The sequence below is a fragment of the Camelus dromedarius genome, chromosome 10, assembly GCF_036321535.1.
Source record: "Camelus dromedarius isolate mCamDro1 chromosome 10, mCamDro1.pat, whole genome shotgun sequence".
NCBI classification, from domain to species: Eukaryota; Metazoa; Chordata; class Mammalia; order Artiodactyla; family Camelidae; genus Camelus; species Camelus dromedarius.
Window position 1 is genome coordinate 21,390,820 of NC_087445.1, and position 17,525 is coordinate 21,408,344.

The window sequence follows — 17,525 nt, forward strand, 5'->3', positions numbered from 1 at the left end:
ATGCATTCACTTGGTAAATACATTATCTGTTTACTATGTGCCAGGGAGTATAGCAGGGACCAAAACAGGCAAGTCCTCTCCTTGTGGGGTTTACATGGTAAATGGGGAAAAGGGGATTGCCAAAAGCATGTAAATAAATGCTTAAATAATCTCAGTTCATAGCACTAGGACAAAAATAAAACTGAGTTCAGCATCAGAGATAAGTCAGAATGAACTCATTAACATTTGCTTCCTTCCCTCTTTGAATTAATCTGCCAGGGCTATCACAACCAAATACCACATCCTACTGGGTGGCTTAAACAACACCAATTTCTTTTCTTACAGTTCTGGAGACTAGAAGTCCATGATCAAGGTGCTGTCAGGGTTGGTCTCTGGTGAGAGCTCTCTTTCTTGCTCATGGATGACTATGTTCTTGCTCTGTCCTCACGTGGTCTCTCCTCTGCGTGTGCACAAGGAAAGAAAGAGGGCACTGGTGTTTTATTCTATTCTAATAAGGACACCAATCTATCAGATTAGGGCTCCACACTTCTGACCTCATTTCACCTAATTACATCCCTGAAGGCTCTGTCTCCAAATATAGTCATATTGAGGGTTAGAGCATCAACACAGGAATCTTGGAGAGCAGGATACAGAATTCAGCCCATAACATTCTTTGACCCCTAAAAGAACTTCTCAGCATAGAGGGGGAAAGGAGAAAGTGAGCCTTTACACAGGAACACTAGAGAAAAATAGCAAAAACAGAGTCCTATTTCTTTTATAATAGTGAAGAATATGATTGGTTATGAGCCCTGTTTACACTCTGAGCTCCATTTCCATTGCTAGCATGGGAATGCTTTTATTCCTGACGATGGAGAGAGGAGGAGAGCCATTAAGGTGCTCTGATCTCAGGATGAGATATCTAAAGAAAAATAGGACATCCCGCCATGGGGAGCTAATCTCCTTCCTTTCATAGCTTTTATATCTTATTGCACCAAAAGGCCTCCCTTCATTCTCAAACTTGAACTGAGTAACAAAGAGCCCTCTTAAGGATGTGGGCTCCAGACTTAGATTCTGATATTTTCGCAGATCACTGCAGTAAACTCCTTTTTCACTGAAGTCAGTGATGAACATCTTTGTTCTTTGCAATTTAAAAAGCCCAACTAAACCAAAGTGTTCAACAATCTTTTAATAAATAAATATAAATATTATAAATAACATTTGAGAGTGAATGGATGCAGTTAACAATTTTCCAAAGAATTTCCTAAGTATACTAACATTCCACTGTGATATCCTCTTTATTGATAATTTTCTTAGTAAAGCCTTTCTTTATAACTAACACAGAAAGTCAATTGCCAAATTATCATTAGTTTTGAGTGTGGTATAGTATGAATTATTGAGGTTTTATTATGTTTTCAAACACCACTCAACTTCTGCTGATATATTCACTAGATGTTAAAAGCATACTTGGATATGAAAAGGAGTGAAGTTAGACCCTTACCTCACACCAAATACAAAACTTGACTCAAAATGAACAAAAGAGCTAAATCTAAGAGATAACAGTACACGAGTCTTAGAAAAAAATGTAGGTGTAAACCTTTGTGATGTTGATTTAGTGAATAGTTTCTTAGATATGACAACTAAGCCACAAGAAATCACAGGAAAACCTAGATACACTGGACTATCATCAAAATGAAAAAATTCTGTGCTTCAAAGGATGCCATTAAAAAAGTGAAAAGGAAACTCATAGATTGGGAGAAAGTATTTTAGAATCATATCTCTGATAAGGAACATGTATCCAGAATATATAAAAACAAAATCTTACAACTAAAAAAATAAAAGGACAAATAACCCAATTTTTCAAATGGGCAAAAGATACAAATAGACATTTCTCCAAAGAAGATAACCAAATGGCTAATAAGTACATGGAAAGATGCACAACATCATTTAGTCACCAGAGAGATCAAAATCAAAATCACAATGAGATGCCATTTCACACACACTAGGATGGCTAAAATAAAAAAGACAGACAATAACAAGTGTTGGTGAAGATGTGGAAAAAACTGAACCTTCATGCATTGTGAGACTGTAAAAGGGTGAAGCTACTTTAGAAAGCAGTTTGGCAGTTCCTCAAAAAGTTAAAAATAGAGTTACCATTTGACCTACTAATTTCACTCCTTGGTACATACCCAAGAGAACTGAAAACATGTCCACACATACCTGGACATAGTAATGGGTTGACATAATTACTTGGTCATATTTTAAACATTATACTGACCTTTTGTTACTCATTTAATTACTCAAAAATCATTAATTAAGACACTTCTATTATAGTCCATCACCTAGGTACAGGGAATAGAGAACTGAACACGACACAGTGCCCTTAAGGAAAGAATAGACAAGTAGGGCTAACAGAAACATTAATGTATGGTTATAGTAGTATATGATGCATGTCATAAACCACAATAGGGATACGTACAGAGGACCAGCTAAGATCTGACCTATAACAAAAGGGTATCTTGAAATTAACTTCTTTGCCTTCCCTGCTTTACTCTTTAGAGATCAAGGAGACAAACATCAGGAAACTGAAGAGACAGAAGAGAAAAGGGAGCCAAGGAGCCTGGTTTTCCTAGATCTAGACCATCAATAATTGGTCACCATGAGGACTGCAGACAGGCTGCTGTTTATGGGCCAAGTGACCATGTTGGCTACTTCCGCCTTACAGAATAGTACAGCTTTTCAAGCAGTTTAACCCAATGAGCTTCACTTTCTGACCTGATGTGAATTCGTATGTTGTCATCAAAACCATCATCCTGTGATTGCCTTGCAGTCATCAAACGTGAACAGTTAACAAAATAGGTGCAACATTTTCATCGAAGCAGCATGGACATGTGTCTGTGGGTGGTACTGAAGGCAACGCTAGATGTTCACCAAAACCCCCTAAAATCTCGCCTGTTTATCATCATCCATCTAGAAGTCCCAGTAACACCACCAGGTCTGTCAGACGTACCTAATTCACTGCTTCATTCCCACAAGGCTACCTAAGTCTGAACTGAGTCTGAGAGAAACCAGTGAAGTGACCACAGCCTCTTTAGAAAGCAGGTCCTGTAACCAGGGGGCAGCTCTACCCATACACTGTGGTTGCATATGTTTTCAGAGGAACACTGGCAATTAACAAATATCTGCCAGTAAAAATTACTCTGAAGTGGTTGGCAACTTTAACTAGAGTTATTTCCCCATTTATTTAACCTTAAAAACATTTCCAAAGATTTAAGCTATTTCCTGTGCTTCATGGTATGGCTTCCCACACCCCAACGACTTTACATCATCGAAGGAGAATGCACCACGGGGAATGGTCAGAATCTAACGAAGAACAGTCTTATTTCAGCACAGTTGTATGGGTGGCTATTTTTTCTCCCTCCTCTCTTTATTTCATGTGCTAGAAGAGCAGCCCTTAGATGGCCTGGTTCCAAGCAGATACATTTCCAACAGAGCAGCCAGGCATCTAGGTAAGGCAAATGCCTTCTCCTAAATGCCAGTGGTTCACGTTGGGCTGTATCACTCCAGGACCATCCTCTTGGCTGCAGCTGATTGCATGCCACCGGCAAAAACGGTGTACATCAGATTCAAAAACAAACACTGGGACATTTCTGGATTAAAAGCTATTAAGAATGTGCATAATTGCCTCTTTGTTTATAAAAGTTTTTGCTAATCTTTTGTGACCCGCTTGCCTTGGCCTGAATGATCTTACCAGAGCTGCATTCCTGAAGTTTTCCTAAGATAATTTTTTGGTCCATTTTGTCTTTAAGTTTCCTCTCCCCAATTCTAATGGAAAGGCAAAGGGAGCTGCTCCAGCTAACAATCCCCGGCACGACAAAGGATCCTCTTAAGGAAGAAAATAGGATTGTCACCTGTTTCCAGAAACAACATTCAAATCCAATGGCTCAGCCCAAAGGGAATGCCTGCAGTATCTACAACAGTACAAAAAAAAAAAAATTACAATCATTTCATGCACACAATATTAGAAACACAAAAGCAAAGACGCCTTCCCGGCACAACTTGCCAGAGCACCTGTAAGCCAGCTGCCTTGTGCCAAGTCACTAAAGTACATGTGGTCCTACAACAACGTTATACACGTTCTCATATTTATTCCATCCTCCTGGGAAAACAAACAAGAATACTTCCACTGAGATTTTACCCTACAACATTACCCTTCATTACAGAGTTATATGGCATCATCTGTGTTGTGGGGACACTCTGGGATTTTTTTTTTTTTTTTTGGTTATTGTAACATTTTGTGTATATAAACACTTTACGATCAGAAAGAAAATAATCTGAGTAGATGTTTACAAATTATATTCAAGTGCCCTCTATCTTTTTGGTACAGTGGCAGATTTCATAGACTACTGGATTATAAACATTTTTAAGTACAAGGATTTAAATTATAAACTGCTTCCTTATGGAATTCCGGTCAAGATGGTGGAGTGGTAGGACCACAAGCTCACCTCTCCTCGAGACTACAATGAAACCACAATTGAATGCTAAACAACCATCGAAGAAAGACTGGAACCTAGCAAAAAAGATCTTCTGCAACTGGAAACATAAAGAGGGAACCACAGTAGGATGGTAGGAGGGGCGTGCTCATGATATAATTGGGCCCCATACCCCCCAGGTGGACGACCCACAAGCTGATGATTTGTCAACTTGCAAAGGCCCCCCCACAGGAGTAAGAGTTCTAAGCCCCATGTCAGGCTCCCCAGCTTGGATCCCGGCATCGGGAAGAGAAGGAGACCCAGGGCATCTGGTTTTGAAGGCCAGGGGGGCTTGGCTCCAGGACCCCCATGGGACTGAGGGGAATGGAGACTCCAATCACTTGAGAAGCATACACGGAAACTCACATGCACCAGGTCCAAGGGCAGAGGCAGTGATTTCATAGGAACCTGGGCCAGACTTGCCTGCTGGATTTGGAGGGTGTCCTGGGGACATGGGGGATGGCTACAGCTCACTCAGGGGACATAAAAGCTGGTGGCAGACATTCAGGGAGTGTTCATCTACATGAGCTTTCCTGGAGGCTGACATCTTGATTGGATCATTAGCACCAAGACCTACCCCCACCCAACAGCCTGTAGGGAAGCCTCAGGCCAAACAATATACAGGGTGGGAGCATAGCCACACCCATCATCAGGCTTCTTAAGCCACAAAGGCCTCTAGACACAGCCCTACCCACCAGAGGTCCAGGACCAAGCTTCACCCAGCACTGGGCAGGCACTGGCTCCTCCTGCCAGGAAACCTGCATAAGCCTCTAGTCCAGCCCCATCCACCAGGAGCAGATAGTAGAAATAAGAAAACAATAATCCCAAAGCCTGTGGAAGGAATCCACAACACATAGAAAGATAGACAATATGAGGCGGTAAAGGAATAGCTCCCAGGCCAAGGCACAAGATAAAATCCCAGAAGAAGACATAAGTGAGAGGAGATAGGTGATTTATCTGAGAAAGAGTTTGAAGTAATGATGGCCAAGATGTTCAGAGAACTCAAGAGGAGTATAGATGCACTGAGTGAAGTTTTTAGCAGAGTTGGAAAATATAAAGAATACCCAAACAGAGTTGAAGGATAAAATCACTGAAATGAACAATACATTAGAAGGAACCAAGAATAGACTAAATGAGGCAGAAGAACAGATCAGTGGGCTAGGAGACAGATTAGTGGAAATCACTAATTCAGAACAGAAAAAAAGCATAAAGAATAAAAAGGAATGAAGATAGTCTAAGAGAACTCTGGGACAACATGAAGCGCTCTAATATTTGCTTTATAGGAGTCCCAGAAAGAGAAGAGAGAGAGAAAGGACCTGAGAAGATTTTTGGAGAGAGAACAACAGAAAACTTCCCCAACTTGGGAAAGGAAATAGTCAACCCAAGTCCTGGAAGCGCTGAGAGTACCACACAGGATCAACCCAAAGAGGAACACACCAAGGCACATAGTCCTCTAATTGACAACAATTAAGGATAAGGAGAAAATATTAAAATTAGCAAGAGAAACGCGATGAATAACATACAATGGAACTCCCATAAGGTTATCAACTGATTTTTCAGCAGAAACTCTACAGGCCAGAAGGGAGTGACACGGAATATTTAAAGTGATGCAAGGGGGAAACTTACAACAAAGAATACTCTATCCAGCAAGGCTCTCGTTCATACTTGATGGAGAAATCAAAAGCTTCCCAGATAAACAAAAGCTAAAAGATTTCAACACCAGCAAACCAGCATTACAACAAATGTTAAAAGACCTTCTCTAGTCATCAAACCGTAAGAAAAGAGAACAAAAAGAAGAAAGAGAAAAAAAAAAAAAGAGAGAGAGCGAGAGACCTACAATAGATTGCTTTGGCTGTTCGGGGTCTTTCGTGGTTCCTTATACATTTTAGAATTGTTTGTTCTAGTTCTGTGAGGAATGTCGTGAGTGTTTTGATGGGGGTTGCGTTGGATCTATGGATTGCTTTGGGTAGTTTGGCCATTTTGATAGTGTTAAGTCTTCCAATCCAAGAGCACAAGAAATCTTTCCATTTCTTTGTGTCATTTTGGTTTTCAGAGTATAGGTAACCTCCTTAGTTAAGTTTATTTCTAGGTGTTTTGTTGTTTTTGATGGAATGGAAATGTTTCTGCCAGTTATAAAATTCTGGTTTTTGAAGTGGAAAAAAAAAGTGAATGAAGGGCCACAAATGGCAAAATATCTTTCTTTTTTATGGGTGAGTTGTATTCCATTACACACACACACACACACACACACACACACACACACACACTGCATCTCCATTATCTATTCAACTATTGATGTGTACTTAGGATGCTTCCATATCTTGGCAATTATAAATAATGTTGCTGTTAACAGCAGGGTGTATGTATCTTTTTTGAGTTAATTCTCATTTTGTGGTTGGCTTTATTCCTTTGATAACTATGTAAGTTTAAAAAGCTAAAGTTCTAAACCTTCTTAGAAACAATGGAAGTACATATATTTAAATTAAAAAATATATGTGCAGTTAAAAAAAAAAGATCTATTAAACCATGAAAGACATAGAAGAAACTTAAAAAGACATATTACTAAATGAAAGAAGCCAATCTGAAAAGGCTACAAACTACAATTCTAACCAAATGACATTCTGAAAATGGCACAGCCACAGAAACAATAAAAAGATGGTGATTTCCAAGGGTTTGGGGAGAGGGAGGCGGGGAGGAATGAATAGATGGAGCACAAGGGATTTTTAGGGCAATGAAATTATTCAGTATGATACTATAGTGGCTACATGTCATTATGCATTTGTTAAAACCCATAGAATGTACAACATCAAGAGTAAACCCTAATGTAAACTGTGGACTTTGGTTGATAATAATGTGCCCATGTTGGTTCATCAGTTGTACCAAATATGCCACACTGATGAGGGATGTTGAGGGTAGGGGAGTATGTATGTGTGGGTGGGAAAGGCTATGTGGGAACTCCATATTTTCTGCTCAATTCTGCTGTAAACCTGAAACTGCTCTAAAAAATAAAGTCTATCAAAAAAATTAAAATAAATAAAATAAATAAATAAACTGCTTCCTTATTAAATATAGGGTATTGTATTCAAGTATCTATGGCTAACCAATAAAACAATTCCATCCGGCTGTATATCACAGCCAACATTAAGCATCCTCCCAGGTATATAGGCATTTATAGCTAAAAACAAAGTTCTATAAACTTGTATGTTCTGTCATTATTAAATGCTTATCCCTCTACCACCTTGTTTGGTTAGCCCTGTAAACAGGAAGCTCAAGTTCTTAGTCTACCAGCACTTCAGGGGAGGGAAAGTGTCCTATGTCAGGTCAGTCCTCCCTTCTTTCTAAGGGGAAGCCTAGAATAAACCACAGATTTCCTGCTGCTATCACAGGGTTGAGGTTCTGTTGATTTGGTTACAAGATAGTAAAGAAATTAGTGACTCTGCAAGCTATTAACCCAGACAAAACGATGGCTTTAGACTCCCAATTCCAGTATTTCCCAAGAGAGGCTACCCTAAAGCACATTCATTTCAAAGAAGGTATGAAAGCGACTTTGAAAGAAAAAGTCAACTTTTATGAGGAAGCAATCATATTCTTTAACATTTTTGTTACAGACCTGAAACATTTCTAAAGACTTCTTTTGTATAAATGAGTGTATAACCTCCACTTGTACTTCTATGTTTGCTGCTAAATTATACAAAAATTGACCATGCACTTAATATTTCTACCTGATACTTTCGTTTTTATATATGGTGGTTAAATTTATCATTTAGCTAATCATTTGTCAAATAGTTGTTTTGTACTCAGAAACAAATATCATCAGGAGAGAGTGGATTCCAAGAGCCTTGGCCCTGTAAACAAGATCTCTCCGTGCATTAGTTGCAAGGGATTATGGCTTGCTCCCCCTGGGGATGGTAAGTTTGTATTTCTAGTTGTGTCTGAGAAGGTTGGCTTGTCGTAAGCAGGGGAAGCAATGGCACTGCACGTGGGGGCAGAAGGGTGTGCTGACCAGATAATCAAGGGATGCAATGACATTGACATCTTGGAGTGTGTGCGCAAATGCCACCCAGACCTCCCCTCTGCTGTCATTTTCTTGGCCCCTGGCCCTAACTTACTGGACAAGTGATAAGCACCTGACCTTAGCTAGGCCAAATCTATGCTGTCTCATGTAGGAATCTGAAATGAGAAACACAGAAACTGTTGGGTGGAAGGTGAGTCTCATTAATGGCAGAGCGCTAAAGGTGAACTGAAAAAATGGTCCAAAGAGAAAGGGGATATGAACAGCTAAGCTGAGGGAAGCAGAAGAGAGGCCCGTGGCTTGAAGAAGAAGAGAAGGAGGGCCATTTGGGTCTCTGGCAAGTTTGCCGATACTCAACCAGAACCCCAGGAGTCCTACCATTCTTCTGCTTTAGATCCCTCCACTCACGCTCAGTTTTGCTTAAGCTCATTTGCAAGGGTTTCTTCTGCTGACATCAGAAATATTGCTGCATGAGGCAGCACATTTTTCACTTCAGAATATATGTGGCTGGGAGTCATATTCAAACACTGTCACCCACAGATATTGAATGGCCTTGATCTGCTCTAACACCACCAGTCCAAACATGAGGATGGGTCCAGGGAGGCCCCTGCTTTGCCAGGCACTGACCCTGTATGCCAGGGCTGCATCATGGGGAGGAAACAGGTGGGGCCCTGGGTATTTGTTCAAGGTAATTTTGTCTTTGTGGGCTCTGTCCTCCATAAAACACCAAAATTAGATTTTATGGCTCTTTTGGTAATAAAGAGAAATGTAATCTTGGCTAGATCCATTTTTAAGTCACTATTATTATTATATTCATTTTTTTCTTCTGATTTTCAGAGAAATTAAAAGTAAGACATTTTTGTGGATCCATGAATGTGCCTTTGGTCCTGGTGCTGGGAGAGCAGCAGGGACTATTAACCAAATGGTCCAGAAGGGTTTCAGAGTGTCAGCTACAGGTACAGCCCAACCACTGCAGAACCCTGCTGAATATCAGCCCTGCAGCCAAAGGCCACTGAATGTGTACTGTCAGAGAAAGGGCTTAATATATACAATTAAAATGCTTTAATTAGTTATACATGTTGCTCTCCATGTACAGTTAAAGAAGAAACCACAGTAATTGGTCTTTTCTGTTGCCACACAGGTGCATGTAAATGCACAGAGAATGGTTAAGAAGGACAGACAGAAAACTGGGTACACGGGTTCTCCCTTGGGAAAGGAGATGCAGGTCAGGGCTATCAAAGGAGGTCAAACAGGGACTTTTACTTTATCTGAAGGTATTAACTGCTTTAAAGAAGAATTTATTTCATGCATTACTTATGTAATAAACCATTAAACATTTAATTAGAGGCTAAATACGCCCTCTGGCCTAGGGAAGGCTAATGACAGGCCCAGAAGAGCTATCTTTAAGAACTGCAATGTTTCCAGCCTAACAGCTAAGCACAGGGTCCCTTGAGCCAGACTGAGCAGGCTCATGTCCAGCCCTGTCACTGACAAGTTCCTTGGACCCTCAGTGCCTCAGTTTCCTTAGCTCTAAAATGGAGGAAATAATTGTAACCTACCTTGTGGGATTACTGTTAGGATCAGATGAGTTAATTTGCAAAAACTAATATGCAAAACTCTTGGAATAGTGCCTGGTACATGTTATCCTATATATTTGAACTCATTGTTATGAGCGTTACCATCAGTTTTTAAATTTTTAACAAGTTCTCATAAATACTCCCTTCAGCAAATAGTACAGAAGTTGGAAAGCCCTCCGTGTCTATCAACAGACTCAGGGGGATTCAGTTCAAGCCAGTGGGTGAGGGGAAAAGGGAGGCTTTTCCCGGAGTGTCGTGTCACCCAAGGTTGAGTTGCTGAGGTGGGTGGAGAGGTCAACTCTCTGGGGTCCAGGGAACAGCTACGTGTTCACCTGCCTTCCATTTCAGAAAACAGAGGCAGATTTCATTCTGTCCAAACCAAAACACAGTAAGGCCCAGGTATGTGTCAGGCTCTATGATAGATGCCAAGGGTGTTAAGGAAGAATAAATACTACTTTTCCTAGAGGACCATATCCTTCTACATAGATGCTCAAAGGAGAATTCAAATCTTTTGCTCAGCTGACCCCCACCATGGCCTTAGGGCCCAAGCACCAACATGGTTTTGCCAGAAGGAATGCCTACTTTGCTGAGCTTTATTCTTTCCATCTAAAGAGGAAATGGCTCCTGCCTTCAGGGAGCTCACATTTTACCAGCAACCGACAATAAACTGGGCATCAGTTCACATGCAGATTAATCACAGTTGATGCTCAGCGGTATGGAATATCGAGGCTACTGTGATAAGGAGTGATGAGACAAGAGGACCCCTTTGGATAAAGCAGCTGAAGAAAGGGTCCCTGGGAAGGTGATAACTAAGATCTGTCCAGTGCAGGAACGAGGATTCAGCTGTGCAGGGGGAAGAGTGCTCCAGTCAAAGCAAGTGAAAACTGTAAAGGCTGTGAAATGGAAATGACCTTGGTATGGTCAGGGAAATATCAGAAGTCAGTGCAGCTAAAAAGGTATAAGCCCAAGGGACGTACATTTACAGAGGGAAGCATGGCCAGATGACGTTGTTTCAAAGTGAAAATGTGGACCTACTTAAACTAGCTAAGGGTTTTAAGATAAGAACAACAGGGTCTGGTGACACTTCCCTCTTCTCTATATTTGTGAGTCAGCAAATTCTTCATTAGGACACTTGTCTAAAGAGATGCTAGGAGACCACATGTTTCAAGGCAAAAATGGAGCAAAGAGAGGCACTCTACAGTTTACAAAATGCTTTTAGATGAGTTTGTCCTTTGGTCATAGTATAATTTTATTTGAACTACCAACAGTTTAAGGCATCATGATGGCCATTTTATGGATAAGGAAAAAAGAGATTCACAAAAGTTTGGAATCTTGTTTAAGGTAACAGAGTGAATGTGTGACCAAGCTGGCCCTGCAACCCAGGTCTTAAGGCTCTCGTCTTCTTTCTGATAAACTAGACCAAGAGGGACAGGACAGGGACACATGACGTCTTCCTCACGGTGGTCTCTATGGAAGACGTTAGGGCTGAGAGAGAGGAGAGGCTGTGTCCCTGAGCTGAAAAAATAAGTGCAGTTGAGAGATTTTCTGAGAATGTTTTACCTCAAATGGAAGGGAAAAAATTAGAAAACCACAATCCTCAGAGCCATGCCAAATTCAGTTAGGCCTGGTCTGATCAGCTGTGTAATTGCTGAAGCTGCAATCTACAGCCTCCTCCATGCTGTTCCAACTCACTCCTAAAAATGCAGAAAAGTTGGAGAGGATTTGTATCACATGTTCAATTGGGTCGTGTCTTCACTGTCTCCAGCATGTCATTTTATTTAGGACGTGCAAGAATTTGGCAAGTTTACCTAAATCAACACCAAAATCCAGGAGTTTGAATGTTGACATAAAAAATCTTTTTTTTTTTTAAAAGGTTTCTTTTTTTTTTTTTCTTTTTGGTTGTTCTTCATTCAAGAAAAGTATTAGCAAGCAGTAACTGAGAGGCACCACCCATGTGAGGGCATGTGCAAAACATTTCAAGGCCCTATGCTCCTTTTCCAAATGACACGGATCTATAAGCTCTCAGGAGAGCTGATTAAAGACTGATGCCTAATAACACCATAGATCAGCAAGGAACCGAGTTCCTGGCATCTTTCCCCCATTGCTGGTATACTGGTTAGTAGTCATGCTGGTTAACCCATGTCTTATCAAAGCAAACTAAAATCCACAGTGAAAAGTTCTAAGACAGGAAAATCCAGCTAAATGCTGAATAGAGTACAGATAGGTGTCCCAAAATACTGATGAGCATCACCGATGGTTTGTAAAGTAATTTAGGGAGAGGGGCTATGTGAAACAATAATTTAATGGGTATGGGCGTATCTTAACGCATATTCAAAAATATATCGTTAGTATATATCAAACTTACGATTTTTAGAAACATATTTGCATTGGGAGAGGTTGAAGCCAGTAGCAACATGGTAATTCACCCAATGCTAACCCCCCAAATCATAGGTGTGGTGTCAGGTGATATGAAGTCATGGTTAAAAGTCACGATGGTGATGCCTGGTAACTGGGAAATATTGCAACACAAAAAGCACTGAATTAAGAACAGGTAAAACAGGCCAATTGAGAATGGTTAAGCAGTAATAATAATATCCTTGAAGATAGGGACTGGGTCTTCTTTAAAATTATACTTGTTTGCTATCACTGCTATATCAATAACTACAAACATAGTGGCTTAAAGCAACACAAATCTATTATCTTCCAATTGTAGAAATCAGAAGTCAGAAATGGGTCTTACAAGGCTAAAATCATGGTGCCAGTAAACTGTGTTCCTTCTGGAGGTTCTAAGGGACACTTTGTTCCTTGCCTTTTCCAGCTTCGAGAGAACACCTGCATTCCTTTGCTCATGGCTGCATCACTCTAACCTCTGGTTCTATCATTGCATCTCCCTCTCTGACTCTAGCTCTCCTACAGCCCTTTTTCACTTTTAAGGGACCCATGTGTTTACACTGGGTCCACTTGGATAACCCAGGAGACATTCCCTATCTCAAGAGCTAGAATTCAATCACAGCTGCAAAGCCTCTTTTGCCATGTGCAGTAACACATTCACAGGTTCTGTGGATACCTTTGAGGGGCCATTATTCTGCCTCCCACGAAAACCGTATCTCCAGGATATACCATATGCCTGAAACTGCACACTCAAAAAGTGTCTGTTAAATACATTTTAAATAATAACTTTGCTGATATAGGCGTCTAAGATATTTCAAGACTGCATTAGATACACTTCACGCTGTATGCCATTTAGCTGTCATCTAATGTAAATGAAGATGCTAAAGACTTTCAAGGTTAAATAACATGTAAAGGTCACAGAGGTGGTCAACGTAGAGTCAAGAAACAGACACAGGTCTGTAGTGATATTAGGGCCTTTGCTTTTGCCACTGCTTTATTCTATTTCATTTAACCTCTCTGAGCTTCATTTTCCTCATCAAGAAAAATAGAAGAATACAGTAGGTAATGTCTGAGGTCTCTTCCAGTTTGAGAAGCCATTTTTTCTCCACTCTGAAATAGGCTTTTAAAATATGAAACTGTGGGTCAATATTACCTCTAGGGTCACCCCCTGAGTTGCTAAAGTTATCACTTTTAATCGCAAGCAGAAATGAAACAATGGTGTGGTTTCCTTTGAATATGCCTGCTCCAAGTCCTTTCTAATTACTAAAATGTTATTAAAATTCAAAAACAATGGCTTTGTTTATATAAACCATATATGTCTTTTTTTTTACAAACCCCTTTTCCCAAATTCCAACCTGATGCTCTCAAAAATGGCAGAATAAAATAGTTTAAAATTTTCATTGAAAAGTGCCTACTATAAAGTAGAATTCTAGTTAAGTAAATGCAGAATAAATGATAGAATTAGAAAATCATGATTTACCAATCCCAATGAAGCAATGTCAAATATTGTGAATAAATACCAAAACTATTAAATAAAAGGGAGTTTTTTGATTGGTGGAACTTATAACAGGGATTGGAATGTTCATACATGAATACAATGACCCATCTTAGCATTACTCTAAGTTGGAAAGCCAGACATTATTTGCCTTATGAAGTAATGCATCAGGAGTATACAATATATAATAATGAAATATTATTATCTAAAAAATTTCACCTGAATTTTTGAAACTCTATATCTAACCACAGCTCTCCAGGAACAGAAGGATGAGTTAAATAATAACACAAGGAAGGAATCAGCCAAATCCAGATTTTCAAAGTACAACTATTCAATTTAACTAAGAAGCCAATAGCATAAAAAAGGAAAAGAATGAATTACAAAAGAAAAGAGATGTTTACAGACAAAACCTTTGTAACATGTGATCTTCTTTGGATCCTGATTCAAATTAACTGTAAAAAGACTTAGTTAAGAAGTCCACTCCCAGCCATGAAGGAGTAGCAAAGATTTGATTTACCTTGTTTGATTTCCCCAAACAGAAAACTAGAAAACAAGGGGTGGGGGTGGGAATGAAACAGCTGCCATTGGCCAACGTGCACAACAGGATTCTGATGAGACAAGAGAAACAAGAGATGATTCAAACAATCATGCTTATTTTCTGCCTGAAGGCACACTGCAGACCACAGGAGGGTAGGGCTCCAAGAAGAGCATAGAAGTCTTGCTAAGTTACGGAGACAGAGATCTGACTTCTGGAAGTTTGAGGTGACTGGCAGTTGCAAGCAAAGTTCTGGGAGAAGGGACCAATGCAGAAAAATAGCTTCAGATATCCTCATATGGGCCCCCTGGAGTCTCAGCTAACTATTAAGATCTGGTGCGTAGTGTGAAAATTCAGGAGGCTAAGCAAGCAGTGCCTCAGGAGTTACGGACTAAATAGTTCAGAGAGCTCACCCAGGACTGGGAGGTGTTCTGTTTCTCTGACCAACATAGGAAGTCTTGCTGATCACTTCAAGTGTTCAGGAGAAACCCCAGAAAGACTACATCTTAGAAGGGGGTTAAATAAAATATTCCTAAAGTATAAGATACTGTAGAATCACCCTAAGAAAAGTCTTTAAAAGTCTCAAGAGGATCAAAGTGAACAGCAAACTGAACTGAACACCAGAAGAAAGGCTAACACTCTTAAAGGATAACAATAAAATCCAGATCCTTGAGGATATAATATTCACAAAGTCCAGCATCTAACAAGAAAGTATTTGACATCTCAAGAAGCAGGAAAATGTGACCCATAACCAAGATAAAAATTTTTCAATAGAAATAGACAAACAGATGATAGAGATTATGAAACTGCAATCAAAGTCATTTAAAAATCTATTTTAGCTACATTCAAGTAATTAACAAAACACATGAACTTAGTGAGGATGTAAGTGAAAGATATAAAAATGAACCAAATGGAACTTCTGAATTAAAAAACACCACAAGATCTATATGAAAAGGATTAGACACTCCAAAGGGAAAGATTAGTGAAGACACAGTAATAGAAATTTTCTAAATGAGCAGAAAGAGAGAGAGAGAGAAAAAAAAAACTTAATGTATCTCAGTGATCTGTGAGACACTACCAAGTGGTTTTTTAACATCTGCATATTTGGAGTTCCAGGAGGAGAGAGAAAAAACAGAATAAAAGTGTTAGAAAAAATAATGGCTGTGAATTTTCTGAATTTGATGATACACAAGCTCAATTAAACCAAAAAAGGATTTTAAAAAGAAGAAGAAAAACAAAAAAAAATTCAAGGCACATGATAATAAAATGTATGAAGACACATTACTTAAGGAGAACTAGGATAAGAAATAGGGGGGAGGAGGGTGGGTAGGGACAGACTGGAGTTCGAGATTGGTAGATACTGACAGGTATATATAGAATAGATAAACAAGTTTGTACTGTATAGCACAGGGAAATATATTCAAGATCTTGTAGTAGCTCATGATGAAAAAGAATATGAAAATGAACATATGTATGTTCATGTATGACCAAAAAACTGTGCTGTACACCAGAAATTGACACAATATTGTAAACCGACTATAACTCAATTTTTAAAAAAGAAAGAAAGAAATTACATTTCTCGTCATTACCTATGTGAGCCAGAAGACGATGGAACAGCATCTTTTCAAGCACTGAAGGAGCTAGTGTGGGCGTAGGGGACTCTTAACAACCTAAGATTCTAAATCCAGCAAAAACATCTTTCAAGAATGTAGAAAAAAAATTCAGGACTTTTTCAGAGAAACAAAAAGTCAGAAGTCATTTCCAGATGATCTAAATTATGCAATTTGTTGAAGGAAGTTCCTTGAGCAAGGAAAATGATACCAGATTGAACTTGGACCTTCCAAAAGGAATGAAGCACACCACCAATGGGAAGTCAATAGATAAATATTTTAAACTTTTCCATTTTTGTTTTAGTTAAGAGATAAAGCAAAACTAGCAACAATGTATTGTGGAGTTTATAACATATGTATGTTTAAAGCAAAAATAATAACAATACATTGTGGATTTAGAACACGGTATGAACACAACAGTGAAAGAACAGGGTAATAGAAATGAAAACAGATTATTGTAAGTTTCTTTAATTATCCATGTAACACTGTAATATTTCTTAAGGGAATGTGAAAATTTAAAGAATATTGTTCATCTATAGCAACCACTGAAAACTATATCAATGAGATCTAACTAATAAGGTTTTAAGCCAGTAGTGGCCATAAAATGAAATCATGAACAATTCTCAGTTAATCCAAAAGAAGGAAGGGAAAATAAAAAACAAAAAAATGTGATAAATAAAAAACAAATACCAATATGGTTGATGTAAACCCAACCAGATCAATAATCACCTTAATTGTGAAGGATGTAAACTACAATAAAAGCAGACATTTTCATAATGATTAAAAAACCAAAAGAAACCATGTGTTGTCTACAAGGAAGAGATAAATCTTAATGTAAAAGGATGGAAAAAACAGGCCATAGAAACACTAATGATCATGATAGCAAACAGCTTATTGTGCCTTCTTTCTTGTTTTTTGTATGAGATGATGCTATGCAATAATTTCTGGAACAAAATGGATCTATCAAATGTGCATGTGACACCTTTAAAACTGAGGAATGTGAATGTCAGCAGGTATCAGACTGAGAGTACACAGGAGAGACAGGCAGAGGTTTTCAGCATCTCACCTGGTACGGCGTTCAAGCTAAATGAGCCTTTTGGTGAAGTTCAAAGCAGGGCCCATTGCCTGTTGCAGTTGGACTTGTCATCTGTTTATGAAGCATGTGCAGTTTCAGGCCCTCCTCCTCAGCCACAGAGAGCCTGTCCAAAAAGTGTTAACCAAGAATTAGAAAAAAGTAGGCCAGGGACGTTCTAAATAATGATTTCATTCTTTGGGTTTATCCTGGGTTTCCCTGAGTTTCCAGGGTAACCATTTATTGTAAAGTCTTGGCATCTTTTGGGTTAAGTTATAGGGAAAAATTCTATGAAAATTAGTGGAACAGAGCTGTTTTAAGGTCA

The 17,525-nt window shown here is 39.2% G+C and overlaps 1 long non-coding RNA gene across 1 annotated transcript; it reads right to left on the reverse strand.

Moving 5' to 3' along the window:
- Positions 1 to 259: 259 nt before the first annotated feature.
- On the reverse strand, positions 260 to 17,298 carry LOC116152547 (uncharacterized). Its single transcript, XR_004136077.2, has 3 exons — positions 17,195 to 17,298; positions 3,888 to 3,947; positions 260 to 439 (listed from the first exon to the last, which is right to left on the reverse strand). It is a non-coding gene; the product is annotated as an uncharacterized LOC116152547 (long non-coding RNA).
- Between the last annotated feature and the right edge of the window lie 227 nt (positions 17,299 to 17,525).